The 17,857-nt window shown below is 45.1% G+C and overlaps 1 pseudogene; it reads left to right on the forward strand.

Annotated features, from left to right (window-relative positions):
* Positions 1 to 15,362: 15,362 nt before the first annotated feature.
* Positions 15,363 to 16,318, forward strand: LOC141050018 (olfactory receptor 5P64-like; annotated as a pseudogene).
* The last annotated feature ends 1,539 nt before the right edge of the window (positions 16,319 to 17,857 follow it).

The following is a 17,857-nucleotide window of genomic DNA, read 5'->3' on the forward strand; positions in this document are numbered from 1 at the left end:
AAAACGTTCTTAATGAACAATGCCACCAAGGCCCATGCAGAAGGTACCTGTGAAAAGGGCACCAGGTGCACCATTTTAGAAAAATGGTCGGTGACTAACCAGATGACTGTGCAGCTACAGGACTTGGGTAAACCCACCACAAAGTCCATGCTGATCATTTCCCAGTGCCTGTCCGCCACTGGCAGGGGGTAATGAAGTCCAGAAGGCCGTTGTCGAGAAGATTATTTCTTGGCGCAGGAAACACATGCCCGGATATAGTCTCCGACGTCACGGGCCATATGCGGCCACCAGTACGTCCTCGCCAGAAGCTCAGATGTCCTTTTGGTCCCAAAATGTCCACCCACCCTGGATAAGTGAGCCCAAGAGAGATCCTCCGGTCGCAAGTTAGGTGGCACAAAAGTCTTTCCCGAGGGTATAGACTCAAGCGAAACCAGGGCCACAGTCCTCAGGCTCTCAGAAGGGACAATTAACCAAGGCTACTCCTCTTCCTCCTCTGATGACAGTACGGAGCAGGAGAGAGCGTCGGCATGAATGTTCTTCTCCCAGGAGAGAAAATGAAGGGTGAAATGGAACCGGGAGAAGAGCAGGGAACATCTAGCCTGGTGAGAATTTTGCCGCTGGGCGGTTTGTAGGTACATCAAATTCTTGTAGTCGATGTAAACTTGGAAGGGAAAACGAGCCCCCTCCAGGAGGTTTCTCCACTCCAAGAAGGTCAACTTCATAGCTAGCAACTCCCTGTCCCCGATGGAATAATTTCTCTCTGTCAGTGTGAATGTCTTGGAGAAAAAGATGCAAAGATGCTTCCAACCTTGAGCATCCCTTTGGAAGAAGACTGCTCCAGCACCGATGGATGAGGTATCCACCTCCATTATAAATTATCTACATCGGGGCAACGTAAAATAGGAGCGCTAGTGAAGTGGGACTTAATAGAGAGGAAGGCCGCCTTGGAGACCTCCTCCGACCAGAATTTGGGATTTTCTCCCTTCTTGGTGAGGGAGCTACCATAGTTGAGAAGTGGAGAATGAACTGGCGATAATAGTTAATGAACACCATAAAGCACTGCACTGCTTTGAGAGAATGGGATCCTGCCAGTCCTTCACAGCCTGTAGCTTGGCAGTATCCATAGCCTATCCCTGGGTGAAGATGATATAGCCCAGGAAAGGCAAGTACTCCTGCTCAAACACACACTTCTCCAATTTGGCATAGAGGGAGTTTGTAAGTAGGAGGTCAAACACTTTGCAAACATCACTCCGGTGGGAGTCTATATCTGGAGAGTAGATGAGAATATAATCCAGATAGACTACGACCGAGGTGGGAAGCATGTCTCAGCAGATATCGTTTATAAAGTCCTGGAAAATGGCAGGAGCATTTCAGAGTCCGAAGGGCATCACCAGATGCTCGTAGTGGCCGTCTACGGTGTTAAATGCCGCCTTCCATTCGTCCCCCTCTGGTTGTAAGCACCCCGCAGATCATGTTTAGTAAAAACCCTTGCTCCCCACAACCTATCAAACAGCTCAGATATCAGGGGCAGAGGGTACTTGTTCTTAACGGTGATGGCGTTAAGACCCCTGTAATCTATGCATGGACGTTGTTCTCCGTTCTTCTTCTGCACAAAGAAGAACCCTGCCCCTGCAGGTGACACTGACTTCCTAATGAATTCTCTTGCCAAATTCTCCTGGATGTACTGAGTCATTGCCTCCATCTCCAGGAGAGATAGTGGATAGACTTGACCCCGGGGAGGCTCAGCACCAGGCAAGAGGTCAATAGGGCAGTGAGGCAGAAGGGTCTCCGCAGCCTTCTTGGAGAACTCGTCCGCATAGGGCCAATAGTGTTTGAGGAGAGAGGAAAGATCTGTGGTTACCTCTGTAGTAGCAACCTGAATGCACTCCCTCTGACATCTACCCTCACAGGATTTACTTCATCCCAGAATTCTCCATGAGGGCCACTCTATATGAGAGGAGTGGTAGCATAGCTATGGTATCCCTAAGAGGACCTCGTCAATTCTCTTGGGAATGACTAGCAGGGAGATGATCTCCTGATGGGCTGAAGACAAGGATAGAGTAAATGAGCTGGTCTGATGAGTTATCTGTGAGGGCAGTGTCAACTCATTTACCACTCGTACGGTCACTGGTTTGGTGAGCATCACCAGAGGAATTGTGTGCCGTTGTGCAAAGGCAGAAGACATAAAGGTGCCTGCCACCCCAGAATCCACGCAAAGTTCTACTGTATGAGTGGATGGGCCAAATGGTAATTGTCCCCTTGAAGGACAGTTTGGAGGAAAACGCTGCTGTGTCTAGTGAACCACCTCCTACGGAGACATTCTCCCTACCACTGACGACATCAGGAGGCAATATGTCTTGACTGCCGGCAGACATGACAGACCTTGAGTGCACGAGCGTACCGGGACTTAGATCCCACTCGTATCACCTCCATGGCCTCATGTTGCTCAGATGCCTGGACTGGAGATTCCAGAGGTTTGGCGATGGTGTGAGCCAGCCGAAACCTGCCTACACTGGGCTTGGTCCAAGCTTCGCTCATTAATACGAAGGACGATGCGAGTTGACACTGCTTTTAGCTCCTCCAGTGTGGCAGGAATCTCCCTAGTGGCCAAAGCGTCTTTCTCTTGGTCAGACAGTCCCTTCAAAAATACAGGGATAAGGATTTTATCCGGCCACTCCAGCTCAGATGCTAAAGTCCGGAAGTAGACTGCAAAATGGCTGCAAAATGGCTGATGGACAATGGCCATGGACAAGCCCTTTGTCAGGGCCAGAAGTTAGAGCACCGTGTCATGGGTGACTCGAGATCCCAAAAAAACCTGTTTGAGAGTGCTCAGGAACCACGGAGCACTCTGCACCACATGATCGTCACGCTCCCACAGCGGTGTGGCCCACTCCAACGCCCTGTCTGACAGAAGGGATATTATGAATCCCACCTTGACCTGCTCTGAGGGGAATCATGCAGCCAGGAGCTCAAGGTGTATAGCACACTGGCTCACAAATCCCCTACAAGACTTGCTATCACCAGAAAACATATACGGCAGCAGGAGGCGGGATGAGGTCGAACAGGGATGGCAGTGGACAAACTAGCTGCAGCCACGCTAGCAGCCTGAACAGCTACTGCGGTAACATCCACGGCTGAGGTTGTGCGCTCAAGAGCCGCCAACCTGCCCTCCAGCTGCTGGATGTACTGCTGCAGTCGCTGTTTGTCTGCCATTACTAGCCAGACCCTAGGCACTAACTGGCAAGGTTGAACAGCACATGCGTACCAAGGGTAGGGGTTTCATGATGAGTCACAAGAGACATTCATACGTGCATACAACACTCACTCCACATGGTCTATACTAGCGCACGGCCGTGAGGCCATGCAATCCTTTCATCCTTTCATGTTTGTCATACTGTGTTTTTTCTGTGTTTCAGTCTTTGGATGGTGTGAACACTGTCCTACCGACTTGTTCACTTTTGTGTTTTTAATCCTTTCATAACTGCAGCCTTCCAGGACCTTGCTGATGGCCCAATCTGAGCTGCTTGAGGACCTGAGCATGTGACCTCCGACCACCAATGAGCGGTCGTCTCACAGGCATGCTCAGATAGAGAAAAACAGGACTTAGTCCCAGGGGTTTCTGTTCGCCGCTGACTAATGCTGGATTCTACAGCTAAACCTGGGGCGGCAGCAGCAACCATATGCATAGCATTAACCTGACCGACATCTCTGTTGAGCAGTAACCTCTGGGCTGAAGAATGGAAGACCGCAGAGGACATGGCTTGAGATTCCCCCTGTGCAGTGGTGGGAACATGAAGCCTAACAATATCCAAATTAATGTGGATATTTAAGAGAGCTCTGCAAAAGATTAATAAGGTAAGATTCATCAGCCCATAATAGGCAGAGTGAACACATGAAACCAGTGCCTGTAATCAAGACAGAAAAGAGGTCTGACCTCTCACGTAATAACACACCATGTGTGGCTGTTAGCATCCAGGCTTTGCAAGGCAAGCCTCCTGGAGTGGTCCCTCTGGACCGTGGAACCGAGAGGCCTCTGGGCGAGCAGCCAGGTGAAGCCAACTTCTATACAGGGATCATTAGGAGCAGGCCCAGAGGTTCGAGTACCACGATAGCCGGCACCAAGAGAGGCAGCTCTGAATGGACTGGAGTAGGACTATGTGAGAGGAGCATGGAACAACGGACCAGTGCAGGAGGCAGGAGTGGAGTTGGAATGGACCTCGACACAACACACGACAGGAGACAGGACCGGTGTAGGACTGCAGGCGGGAACCACGGAGCACAGGATGTAGCAGGACACAGGGAGCAGGAGTGGACCACGGGACAACAGGAAGGAGGACCAGAGTAGGATGGCAGGATTGGACCATGGGACAACAGGAAGTAGGACCAGAGTAGGAAGGCACAGAGAGCAGGACGGAGCAGGGACACAGGAGACAGGACCGGAGCAGGGGCTGCAGGGAGACAAGCAAGGAGAGAGGTAACTAGAGACAAAATGAGTAGTGGGCCTAGAGTGCTATTGAACACGAAGATCAGGCACCTCCATTACAGGAGGGTGGCCTGAAATACCCAGGGATAGCTTCCCATTGGTCCGGCGGTGCTTCCAGGTCAGGGCACCGCCGGAGTACAAGGAGGTAGAGGGAGACGCGTCCGCGGCCTACGGCTCATGCGCATAGGGTGCAGTGATGCCATCGGCTGCAGACCAGTCAGAGGAGGACACCGTGGTTGTCGGGAGGTGAGTAGGCAGAGGCGAGATGTTACCTCCTCCCTTAAGCCACCCCCTCTGCGATTGGCCAAAAATCTGAGAACACGGGGAGCATTGATATTCTGCCGGGATTCCCAGGACCTCTCCTCAAGACCAAAGCCCTTCCAGTAAATAAGAAAAAAGGTCCTCCCCCTGACCCTTTTCATGGCAAGAATATCTTCTACCTCAAAGATTGTTGGTACCAACTGGCTGAGAAATGGAATCGGGTGAGGAGTGAAACCGGTTTAGTACCACAGGTTTCAGTAGAGAGACATGGAAGGTGTTCAGAACTCGGAGCGAAGCAGGCAACCTCAACTTGTAGGCGACTTCATTGACACATCCAAGGATTTCAAAAGGGCCGATGTACCGGATACCCAACTTGTATGATGGCAACTTTAGTTGGATATACTTGGATGAGAGACAGACTTTCTCCCCGATATGATACGGTGGAGGATCCACTCTCCTCTTGGTGTGATTCTTCATCCGATCACCGGCTCTTTTGAGTGCCATGTTGGTCTCAGCCCAGATCTTGGAAAATTCTGAGGACAAGGAGTTAACCGCAGGTACCTTGTAAGCAGGGGTTACAGGAAGAGGAACACCAGGATGTCTGCCAAACACAATAAAAAATGAAAACTTGGTTGAGGATTCACTAGTATGGTTGTTGCAGGCGAACTCAGCCCAGGGGAGTAGGTCAAAACAGTCGATTAGGTGGGCATTGGAAAAATGATGTAGATACCCAGTCAATGTCTGGTTAGTTCGCTCCACCTGCCCGTTGGTCTGCGGATGGTAAGCGGAGGAGAAATCTAGTGATACATCCATGAGCTTACAAAGTGCCAGCCAAAATCTGGAAGTGAACTGAACTTCTCGGTCAGACACCATACGTCGAAGTAGACCATGGAGTCTGAAGATCTGATGGATGAAGACCTTGGCTAGTTCAGAAGCAGATGGGAGTCCGGTCAAAGGGATAAAATGAGCCGTCTTGGAGAAGCGATCCACTACCACCAGAACCATTGTACAACCAGATGAACGCGGCAGGTCAGTGATGAAATCCATGGCGATGTATTCCCTGGGTACCGCAGGGACAGGCAATGGAAGCAGCAAGTCGGACGGAGGCCATGGTGGTACTTTTTTTTTGTGCTGGAAGGACAAGAGGCAACAAAATTAACCACATTTTGGCGAATAGTAGGCCACCAGCAGTGATGAGAAATGAGAGCGAACGTTTTCTTTGTTCCGGCATGACCCGCCAGTTTGGAGGAATGACCCCAAAGTAGGACCTTTCTTTGGATATCCTCAGGCACGAGAATCTTGCCTGGAGGTGGAGAAAGCAGATTCACCGGAGTGACGGTGATGATTTTAATGGGTTCAATAATGTGAGAAGGTTTCTCCACTGTCTCGGTCGGCTGGAAGACCCTGGATAAGGCATCGGCTTTGGTGTTCTTGTTGCCAGGGCGAAAGTGGAGCTCAAAATCAAAACTGGCAAAAAATAAGGACCACCTGACCTGTTAAAGATTGAGTCTCAGGGTGGACTGGAGATAGGTCAAATTTTTGTGGTCCAAATAAATTAGAAAGGGATGGACAGCCCCCTCTAGAAGATGATACCATTCTTCCAGAGCCAATTTTATGACTAACAGTTAGCGATCGCCGATCGAGTAATTACACTCTGATGGGGAAAAAGCCTTGCAAAAGAATCCACAGGGACGCAGTTGATCGGAGGCGGATTTCTGGGACAGTACTGCCCCGGCTCCTGTTGAGGAGGCATCCACCTCAAGCACAAAGGGTGTGCTGCTCTCGGGACGGTGCAACACCGGAGCCATAGAAAAAGCCCGTTTTAGTGTCTGAAAGGCTTCTTCAGCTTCCATAGTCCAAGAATTGGGACTCATCCCCTTTCGGGTGAGAGCGGAAATAGACTTGGTTGTTGAGGAAAAATGAGGGATAAATTGCCTGTAGTAATTGTCAAATCCGAGAAACCGTGGTATAGCCCTTATTCCGACGGGACGAGGCCATTTGAGAATGATGGACAGTTTCTCGGGATCCATCCTCAATCCGGCATTGGAGATAATGTAGCCCAGAAATGGCAAATAGGTCTGTTCAAAAAGACACTTATCAATCTCAGCGTACAAGCGAAGACGCTGAAGTACCAGGCGAACACTTCTTCTATGGGACGAAAGATCCAGCGAGAACACAAAGATGTCATCCAAGTACACTGCAACACAGGAATACAAGAGGTCCCAGAAGATCTCATTGACGAATTCTTGAAATACAGGGGGAGCATTGCACAGACCAAACGGCATGACTAGGTACTCGTAATTGCCATTTTGAGTGTTAAAGGCGGTCTTCCACTTGTCGCCTGCGCGGATACGGATCAGATTGTAGTCTCCTCTAAGTTCTAACTTGGAGAAGATCCGAGCCCCCCCCCCGATGCGATCAAACAACTCCGGAATGAGTGGAAGAGGGTACCTATTCTTGAATGTGATGTCATTTAAGCCGTTACAGTCAATGCATGGCCACAGAGGTCCGTCCTTTTTCTTGACAAAGAAAAAAACGGCTCCTGCGAGAGAGGAGGATTTCCATAAAAAACCTTTGGCAATGTTCTCCGGGACGTACTTAGACATGGCTAAGGTCTCTGCGGTAGATAGTGGTTAAATCCTTCCCCTATGAGGAGTGGAGCCGGGGATTAGTTCAATTGGGCAGTCAAAAGGCCGGTACAGGGAAAGGCTCTCCACTTCCTTCTTATCAAAGACATCTGCGAAGGACCAGTAGGCTGAGGGAAGCCCCGAGAGATCAGGAGGTGGCCGTGAGGTAGCAGCAAGATGAATAGGGTTCAGGCACGAGCATGGCACAAGTGTCCCCAGTGGAGTACTTCCCCTGAAGACCAGTCGAGGACCGGCTGGTGTGTCCTTAGCCAAGGGAGTCCAAGTAGAATCACATGGGACAGATTAGGCAGTACATAGAAGACCATCTTTTTACGATGTAAGGCTCCGACCTGAAACTCCACCTCCTCAGTGACCATAGTGACGGTCTCCTGTAGTGGTCTGCCATCCACTGCAGCAAATAACCGAGGATTCAGTAGGGTAACCCCGGGAATTTGGTACTTGTCCACCTCTTCATGCCGGATGAAGTTACCAGCTGAGCCCGAATCCATGTAGGACACCTCGGACCCACATCTCTGACCCGAAACCAAAAAAGCAGACATAGTGAGCTGTTAAGAGGAATTACTAGCACCTAGGGAGGCCTCTCTTACCTGACCTAGGTAGAAGAGTTTCCCGGTCTCTCTGGACAGGAACAGAGGATATGTAAAGTCCCTCCACAATAGAAACATAGGTCTTGCGCTCGCCTCTCTTTCCAACGTAACTCAGCCAACTTGACATGATCTACCTGCATGGGTTCGGCTGGAGGAGTAGAAGAAGCCCCAGCTGGACATGGACAAGAAGACTGATTGGCAGAAGGGGCCAGTCTAATGGAACTCCTTTGTCTAGCCGACTGACGGGCACGCTCTTGGAACCATAAATCTATGCGAGTGGCCTGGGAGATAAGGTCTTCCAGATTGGTTGGGGTATCCTGACCTGCGAGCTCATCCTTTATCCTGCCCGAGAGACCACGCCAGAATGCCCCTACCAGTGCTGCGTTATTCCAACCTAGCTCAGAGGAAAGCGTATGAAAATGGTTAGCATACTGTCCAACCGTGAGGGCACCCTGGTGGAGATTAAAAAGGAACTCTGTAAGAGAGGCTAAGTGGTCTGGCTCATCAAAGACCCTGCGAAAGATATCCAGAATGACCGGAAGGCTCAAAACCACGGGATCGTCCCGTTCCCAGAGAGGGTTCAGCCAGGACAGGGCCTCCCACTCCAGATGGGACATAATAAAGGCCACTTTGGCCCGGTCAGAGAGGTATTGCTGAGGTAACAATTCAAAGTGGAGGCTACACTGATTAAAGAACCCCCTGCAGAGTTTGGGGTCGCCACTGTGCCGAGGTGGCTTGGCAAGGCGAGGGGAAGGGAGAGAAGCGGGAACAGGAGATGAAGTCTGTGCCACGGCGGCAGACTGGAGAGCTACCAAACGGTTATTGACAGAGGCCATATATGTTAAAATATGGGCCTGAGTATCATGCTGCTGGCCCAGCTCCTGTTAAAGACTAGCCAGCTGAGTAGCATTTCCCGGATTGGCAGCCTGTAGGGCTGACAAACGAGAGTACATGGACTTCATAACGGACATTATGCGTCCCTGGTTCTGCCGCAAAAAGAGCAACTCTTTTTGAGCGGCTGCAGAGGCACCAGCGGGATCTATGGCCTGATCTTACTGTTAGCGTCCGGGCTTGGCACGGCAAGCCTCCTGGAGTGGACCCTCTGGACCGTGGCACCGAGGGGCCCCTTGGCAAGCAGCCAGGTGAAGCCGACCCCTATACAGGGATCGTTAGGAGCAGGCCCAGAGGATCGAGTACCATGACAATCGCTACCAAGAGCGGCGATTCTGAATGGACTGGAGTAGGACTTTGTGCAAGGAGCACGGAACAACGGGATGGTGCAGGACACAGGAGGCAGGAGTGGAGCGGGACTGTGGGAATGAACCACGAAACAACAGGAGAAAGGACCAGAGCAGGACTGCAGGCGGGAACCACAGAGCAACAGGACGGAGCAGGACACAGGTGACAGGACTGGAGCAGGACTGCAGGAGTGGACCACAGAACAACAGGAAGTAGGACCGGAATAGGACAGCTGGATTGGACCATGGAGCAACAGGACAGAGCAGGACATGGGAGACAGGACAGGAGCAGGAGTGGACCATGGGACAACAGGAAGAAGGACCAGAGTAGGATGGCAGGATTGGACCACAGGACAACAGGAGGTAGGACTGGAGTAGGATGGCAGAAGGAAGGCACAAACAGCAGGATGGCGCAAGGACACAGGAGGCAGGACCAGAGCAGGGGCTGCAGGGAGACAAGCAAGGGAGAGAGGTAACCAGAGACAAAATGAGAAGTGGGCCTATAGTGCTATTGAACACTAAGATCAGGAGCCTCCATTACAGGAGGGTGGCCTGAAATACCAAGGGATAGCCTCCAATTGGTCTGGCGGTGCTTCTGGGTCAAGGTACCGCCAGAGTACAAGGAAGTGGAGGGAGCCGCGGCCTACGGCGCAAGCGCATAGTGTGCAGTGATGCCATCGGCCGCAGACCAGTCATAGAATCATAGAATCATAGAATCATAGAATCGTAGAGTTGGAAGGGACCTCCTGGGCCATCTGGTCCAACCCCCTGCTCAAAGCAGGATTCGCTAAATCATCCCAGTCAGATGTCTGTCCAGCCTCTGTTTGAAGACTTCCATTGAAGGAGAACTCACCACTTCTCGTGGCAGCCTGTTCCACTCATTGATCACTCTAACTGTCAAAAAGTTTTTTCTAATATCTAATCTGTGTCTCCTCCCATTCAGTTTCATCCCATTGCTTCTAGTCTTTCCTTGTGCAAATGAGAATAAAGTTGATCCTTCTACAATGTGACAGCCCTTTAGATATTTGTAGACAGCTATTAAGTCTCCTCTCAGTCTTCTCTTTTGCAAACTAAACATTCCCAAATCCTGCAACCTTTCCTCATAAGACAGGGTTTGCAGACCGGTCACCATTCTGGTCGCTCTTTTCTGAACTTGCTCCAGTTTGTTGATGTCTTTTTTAAAATGTGGTGCCCAAAACTGGACACAATATTCCAGATGAGGTCTGACCAAAGAGGAGTAGAGGGAAATAATGACTTCACGTGATCTAGACTGTATGCTTCTGTTAATACATCCTAGAATTGCATTTGCCTTTTTTGCTGCTGCATCACACTGTTGACTCATATTCAGTCTGTGATCTATTAGTATACCCAAGTCTTTTTCACATGTGCTGTCACTTAGCCCTATTCCTCCCATTCTATATATGCTTTTTCCATTTTTATTGCCCAGATGTAGTACTTTGCATTTCTCCCTGTTAAAAACCATTCTGTTAGTTGCTGCCCACTTCTCCAGTTTATTTAAATCTTTTTGAATCCTCTCTCTCTCTTCTCTAGTATTAGCTATCCCTCCTAGCTTTGTGTCATCAGCAAATTTAATCAGTTTACCCTCAATTCCTTCATCTAAATCGTTGATAAAGATGTTGAACAATACAGGGCCCAGGACAGAGCCCTGTGGTACCCCACTTGAGACATTCTTCCAACTGGATGTGCAGCCATTTACGACCACTCTTTGGGTCCGATCACTAAGCCAGTTATGAATCCACCTAACAGTTGCCTTGTCCATTCCATACTTAATCATTTTTTCAATAAGGATTGTATGAGAGACTTTGTCAAATGCTTTGCTGAAGTCAAGATATACTATATCTACAGCATTTCCTTGATCCACCCAATCAGTGATACCGTCATAGAAGGAAATTAAGTTAGTCTGACATGACTTATTAGTTACAAACCCATGCTGACTCTGTTTAATCACTTCATTCTTATCCAGGTATTGACATACATGTTGTTTAATAATTTGTTCAAAGATCTTTCCTGGTATAGAAGTCAGACTCACCGGCCTATAGTTACCTGGGTCCACCTTCTTCCCCTTTTTGAAGATAGGAACAACATTTGCTCTTCTCCAGTCTTCTGGCACTTCTCCTGTTCTCCAAGAATTTTCAAAGATTATAGAGAGGGGTTCAAAAATTTCTTCTGCTATCTCCTTCAGTACTCTGGGGTGTAATTCATCTGGACCTGGAGACTTGAATTCATTTAGGCTAGCTAAGTGTTTCCTCACTATCTTTCTGTTTATAGATATCCTGGATTCTTCTATTCCCTTAATAGGACAGTGAATAACAGTTGATGTTACATTTCCTTTCTGAGAGAAAACAGATGCAAAATAGGAATTTAAAAGTTCAGCCTTCTCAACATCCTGTCTTACCATTTCATCATTTTCATCCTGTAAAAATCCTATAGCATCTTTGACTTTTCTTTTACTTTTGACATATCCCCAAAATCCTTTATTATTGCTTTTGACATCTCTTGCAAGCCTCAATTCATTTTCAGCTTTAGCTAATCTGATTTGTGCCCTGCAGGTTCTGCAGACAGCATTATATTCTTCTTTAGATATGCCTCCCTCTTTCCATTTTATAAACATTTTTTTCTTCCTTTTTAGCATGTGCTTAAGTTCTGTGTTCATCCATCCTGGTTTCCTTAACTGCTTCCTATTCTTCCCTCTTTTCGGAATTGTTAACAACTGTGCTTTGAGAATTTCATTTTTCAAGATTTCCCATCCTTCCTGGACATTTTTGTCTTTAAGGATATCCAGCCATTGGATCCCTCCAATTCTCTTTCTGAATCCCTTAAAATCTGCCTTTCTGAAATCTAACCTTGACGTCTGAGTCTTCACAGGTCTTCCGCCTCTAGTTATCCAAAATTCTAAAATAGCATGGTCGCTACCTCCTAGGGTCCCAGCCACTTTTACCTCCTCAACCATTTCCTCCCTGTTTATAAGGATTAGATCCAAGGTAGCAGTTCCCCTTGTTTTCTCCCTTACCTTTTGGAAGATAAAGTTGTCAGCAAGAGAGGATAAGAATTTCCTTGACCTGTTAGTTTTGCCTGAGAGAGATTCCCAACAAATGTCTGGATAGTTGAAATCTCCCATGACAACTATGTCATATTTTTTGGAGAACTTGGCCATTTGATGCATAAAGAGTTCATCCATAGCTTCAGCTTGCACAGGCGGCCTGTAGTAAATGCCTACAATGGTGTCCTTTCCATTGTTCTGTCCTTGTATTCTTACCCAAACAGTTTCCACAGAACTCCCAGTCTCTGAAGCTTCAATCTCTGTGCAGATATACGCGTTTCTAACATACAATGCGACACCCCCTCCTCGTTTATCAAGTCTGTTTCTTGCAAATAAGTTGTATCCTTCTAGTCTTGTCACAAGAGGACGCCGTGGTTGTCAGGAGGTGAGAGGTTTTGCCCAGGGGCAGGGAGGTGAGTAGACAGAGGCGCACTGGGGGACGTGACAATGGCTTCCTCAGAGGCAAATCTATATTCTTCTGAATCCTTTATCTATCTCCGCTAGTGTTAGTTATCCCTCCTAGCTTTGCATCATCTGCAAATTTGATTAGTTTACATTCAGTTCCCTTGCCTAGATCATTGATGAAAATGTTGAACAACAATAGGGCCAGAACAGAGCATTGTGGTATCCCACTTAAAACACTCTTCCAATTGGATGTGCAACCATTATCACCTCTTTTTAAGTACAATCACTGAGCCAGTTATGAATTCACCTAACTGTAGCCTTGGCAATCCCATACTTGGTCATATTTTCAATAAGGATAGTATGAGATACTTTATCAAAAGCTTTGCTGAAGTTGAGATATACTATATCTACCGCATTTCCCTGATCCACTCAGTCTGTGATTCCATCATACAAGGAAATTAGATTAGTCTGGTATAACTTGTATGTGAAAACTCATGCTGGCTATGATAAATTACTGTATTCTTATCCAGGTACTTACATACATGCGGTTTAATAATTTGTTCAAAGATCTTTCCTGGTATAGAAACAAGACTCAATGCCTATAATTTCCTGGCTCCATGTTCTTTCCTTTTTGAAGATAGGGGCAATATTTACCCTTCTCCAATCTTCTAGGATTTCTCTTTTGCTCCAGGATTTTCCAGATTCTGGCTAGTGATTCTGCAATTTTGTCTGCCTTCTCTTTCAGTACCCTAAGATGTAATTCATCTGGACCAGGAGATCTAAATTCATTAGCTAAGTGTTCCCTTGCCATCTCTCTGTTTATGGATAGTGTGGAATCTTTTATTCCATCGATTGCACCGTGAAGATCAGTTGATGTTACAATTGTTTTCTGAGAGAACACAGATGCAATACAGCAATTTAAAAGTTTGGCCTTCTCAACACCACGTTTGATTACTTCACCCTTTTCATCCTGTAAAAATCCTATAGCAGGTTCGACTTTTCTTTTAATTTTGACATACCCTCAAAATGCTTTTTTATTGCTTTTGGTCTCAATTTCAAACCTCACTTCTTTACTGACTTTAGTTTTTCTAACGCTTTCCCTGCATTCCATGTGAACAGCATTACATTTCTCATTAGACATGGCCCCTTTTTTCATTTAATAGAAATTTATTCTTTCCTTTTTAGCAAGTCTTTAAGTTCAGTGTTCATCCATCCTGGTCTTTTTAAATGCTTCTACGGCACCATCTTGTGAACTCAGCTTCTGACAGACCTGAGGTCTGAAACTACATCACAAGTTCTCAATGAAAGTCTATGAGAATCAGCCAATGTCATGAAGAACGACCATGGAGAACGACCTTAAGCATAAGAGAAACAAGGCGTTCTGAAAGTGATGATATGGCTCCAACCAATCTCTGATCTCAACATCATCCTGTTTGTGTGGAATTGTTTAAAAAGAAGAAGAATGTGTGCAAACCTACAGCAAATCCACAGAATATCTGTAGATACTTCTCCAAAGTGCTTGGAACAACCTCCCAGTCAACTTCCTTCGAGAAATATATGTAACTGTCCATAGAAAAACTAATGTTTTGATCCTGTTTGGAAGGCAAAGTTTGATAACATCAAAAATGAATTTGATTTATATTTCTGTTTTGTTCATTCACTTTGCATTTTACTATTTGACAAAAATAAACTATTAACACTTCTAATTTTTAAATTATTTTTAACTGCTTATTTCTTGACTCTCTTTAAGACCATCTCACTGCCTTTTATATACAGTAAAATATTATTATTATTATTATTATTATTATTATTATTATTATTATTATTAATATATTATTATTAAAATTTATGGACTTCAGTGCGCTGCTTGACAAATTCACAAATCCAGGTTATGAGAAAGATTAACTGTTTATTTCCCAACGTGTTTCGAAGTGTATACCACTTCTTCCTCAGGGGATGACATATATGAGGAAGAAGTGGTATACACTTCGAAACGCGTTGGGAAATAAACAGTTAATCTTTCTCATAACTTGGATTCGTGAATTTGTCAAGCAGCGCACTGAAGTCCATAAATTTATTCCATAAAAATCTGAAGTTCTGGCAGTCACGGAGTTGACCTTTGGACGTGCAGCAAGCTGACTACGGATCTTACATGCCTGAACCTCTCCTGGAAAGGGTGAGTGAATTTTTATTTATTCTTCTAACAATAACCCGGATAAGACCCTATTGTGCTTTTTGTTCCTTTAGTTTATTTGCATTTATTTTTTTGTAAGCTTACACATTGTGGGTATTTAGCATACAAAACATGAAAGCTTTTTTTTACCAAAATTCTCTGAAGGCAAGATATCCATCAATTCATTAAAACATCCAGTCTCTTTTGTTTAGAACATTCACTTGAGGGCGATTATCAGGATCCAGGGGGCATTTGCTATGTTCTTCTGAGACTATAAAACACGTGAATATCTAGAAGATTTTGCCTTTACATCAGAAGAGCCGTTGGCGAAGATGAAACTATCCCAATATTCTATTGAGCCTCCTCTAATAATGAAAACCATCACTAAGTTTAATATGGCACTTGTTTTTAGTGGGCTACATTAACAGACTTTATACCTGAACTTGAGTAAATGCTCTGAATTTTAAGGAGAAAAGAATTCTTAGATATTTATTGATAGATAAATTATGTGTGATGAGAATCAGACACAAGTCACTCAGATACGTCTTCTTGGATTCCAAAGTCTATCCAAATACAAACCTCTTCTATTCCTTCTGCTTACCTTGAGTTACATATGTATACTGGGAGGAAATCTTCTCATCATCCTTCTAGTGACCATCAATGACCAACTCCAAACGGCAATGTTTTTCTTTCTGAAGCATTTATCCATAGCAGATGTCTTACTGACCTCCAGCGTTATCCCTATTATGTTAGGCATTATGTTTGGTGAGGAAGGAGTTTTATCCTTTTGGGGTTGTCTGACACAGCTTTATTTCTTTGCTATATATGGCTTTGTTCAATGTTTCCTCATTGCCATTATGTCTTATGATCGGTATTTGGCCATTTGTCATCCGTTGCGATATTCCTCACTAATAAGTCCAGATCTTTGCCTTCGACTTGTTATTGGAGCCTGGTTTTTGGTCATTGTGCTCGCTTCATGTGAGTTCCTTGTTATTATTCAGATTAACTTCTGTGGCTTGAATTACATAGACTATTTCTATTGTGACCTTGGTCCCTTAATGGAATTGGCCACTTCAGATATTTCCATTGTAATGTTGCAAGACTTTGTTTATGGCATTGTAGTGCTCTTTTTTCCATTTGTTTTTATCATTGTTACCTACTTTTGCATTTTCTTTACCATCCTTAACATTTCTGATGGTAGAAGAAAAGCCTTCTCCACATGTAGCTCCCACCTGACCACAGTATGTGCATATTATGGCACCCTAATCGCAGTTTACATGACTCCGTCTGATCAGAGCTCATCGAACATCAACAAATACAGATCCCTGTTGTATATAGTAGTCACACCATTGATGAATCCCATTATCTACAGTCTGCGGAACAATGAGATTAGGAGAGCTGTGCAAAAGATGAGATACATTGTTTTAAGCAAAATTAGTTTAAGTGTTCAGCTCAGTGGTAATATGTGAAGGCCTTATTCAACTGTGAATCAAATCATTACCCAAAGCATTGCTTTCAGTCCATTAGAAGTTGTATTGGAACTAGAGGTGAGTGAATTAAATAAAAGCAAATAAAATATTCTGAAAATTTCACAGAAAAATGGATAGGTCAGAAACCACTATTTTTCTATTTTGATTCCTTTGAATTCAGCAAAATGGCTTCTGGCTGATCAATATTTTCGAGCGGGGAAGACGTAAAAATAATAAAATAATATGCCAACTTCACCCATCACATATCCAGCACTCCTACTGATTGTGCACTAGGATGTGGACAGATATGAAAACTTAGGTAATGACTATTAATGGCCTCCAGGCACGTTTATTTCACATATAATAATGTTGGGAATCCTATTTCCAGGCCAAATTCTACTGAATCTCCTAAATTTTAAATTTGAATAGTTCACAAACAATACTTCTGCCTTTATTTATTCCTCGTCTGTCCTCCTGCCACTCAGCATATTTACGGCAGATTCTCCTATGTTATGCTTTTGTAGCACGACTGTCCTACTGGTTTGGAGGCAGCTACCTGATCATCCGTGCCAGCCTGTACCTCCAGCCTGCAGCCGATTTTATAGCCCTGACTAATAGGTCCCTGAGAAAATTCAATAAATGATGAAGTTTAGAGACCTGGTAAATAGAGTAGCTTGTGCTAAGCTTGTCCATGGTAGACATTTTAGAAAATGCATATCTTTGTAAAATTTGAGAATTGAATTCTGTTCTAATCTTTTCCTTTATCAATGTCAATGATCCATGAAAACGCTTCAGCTTCTCTGTAATCTTGAGTTGCATTCTTATCTTAGTTACATTTTGACCATTGTAATAGATACTACAGAAATTGAAAAGTCTGTGGATAAATTGAATGGTATCTGGTTTAAAGTAAGATAAAACTTGAAGAAGATACAAGGTAGTCTGGCCTCAGCAGCTAATAAGAGACGTTCTAAGGACTCAAGGTTTTTTTTTTGTTTGTTTTCAAATATATTTATTGAATTTTTCAGAAATTATAGGGAAGACGGGGATAACAAAACAAGGGGAACAGGGGAAGAGTTAAAAAATAGAGAACTCCAAATTGAAAGCAGAGTACATTACATTCAAACCAGACTCCATATATATAGCACAACAATCTACTGACTTACATATAAATAGAGTTCCAAACAGCCCACTTTAGATGGTACTTATGTAAGACATTATTATTGAATGCGAATCGCTCTTCTATCAGGCTATGTGAACGCAAAGTGTCCAGAATAATTGGAAATGATGGTACCACTGTCTTCTTCCACCACAGGGTAATTTGGTTCTTAATTACGGTAAATATGTGGATCATTACGTATCTAATGGGAGTATCCACCTCTTCCATATCCAAGGATAGGACTACCATCTGGGGAGAGATCTCGATAGAGTTGGGTGATAGCAATTTAACGTGTTTTTTAGTTTCTACCCATAAGTTTTGCAATTTGGGGCAGTTCCAAAAGAGATGAAATAGATTCCCTGGAAAAGAACATCCC

This window comes from Dendrobates tinctorius, unplaced genomic scaffold (assembly GCF_039654945.1).
Source record: "Dendrobates tinctorius isolate UK_male_01 unplaced genomic scaffold, ASM3965494v1 ptg000151l, whole genome shotgun sequence".
Lineage (NCBI taxonomy): Eukaryota > Metazoa > Chordata > Amphibia > Anura > Dendrobatidae > Dendrobates > Dendrobates tinctorius.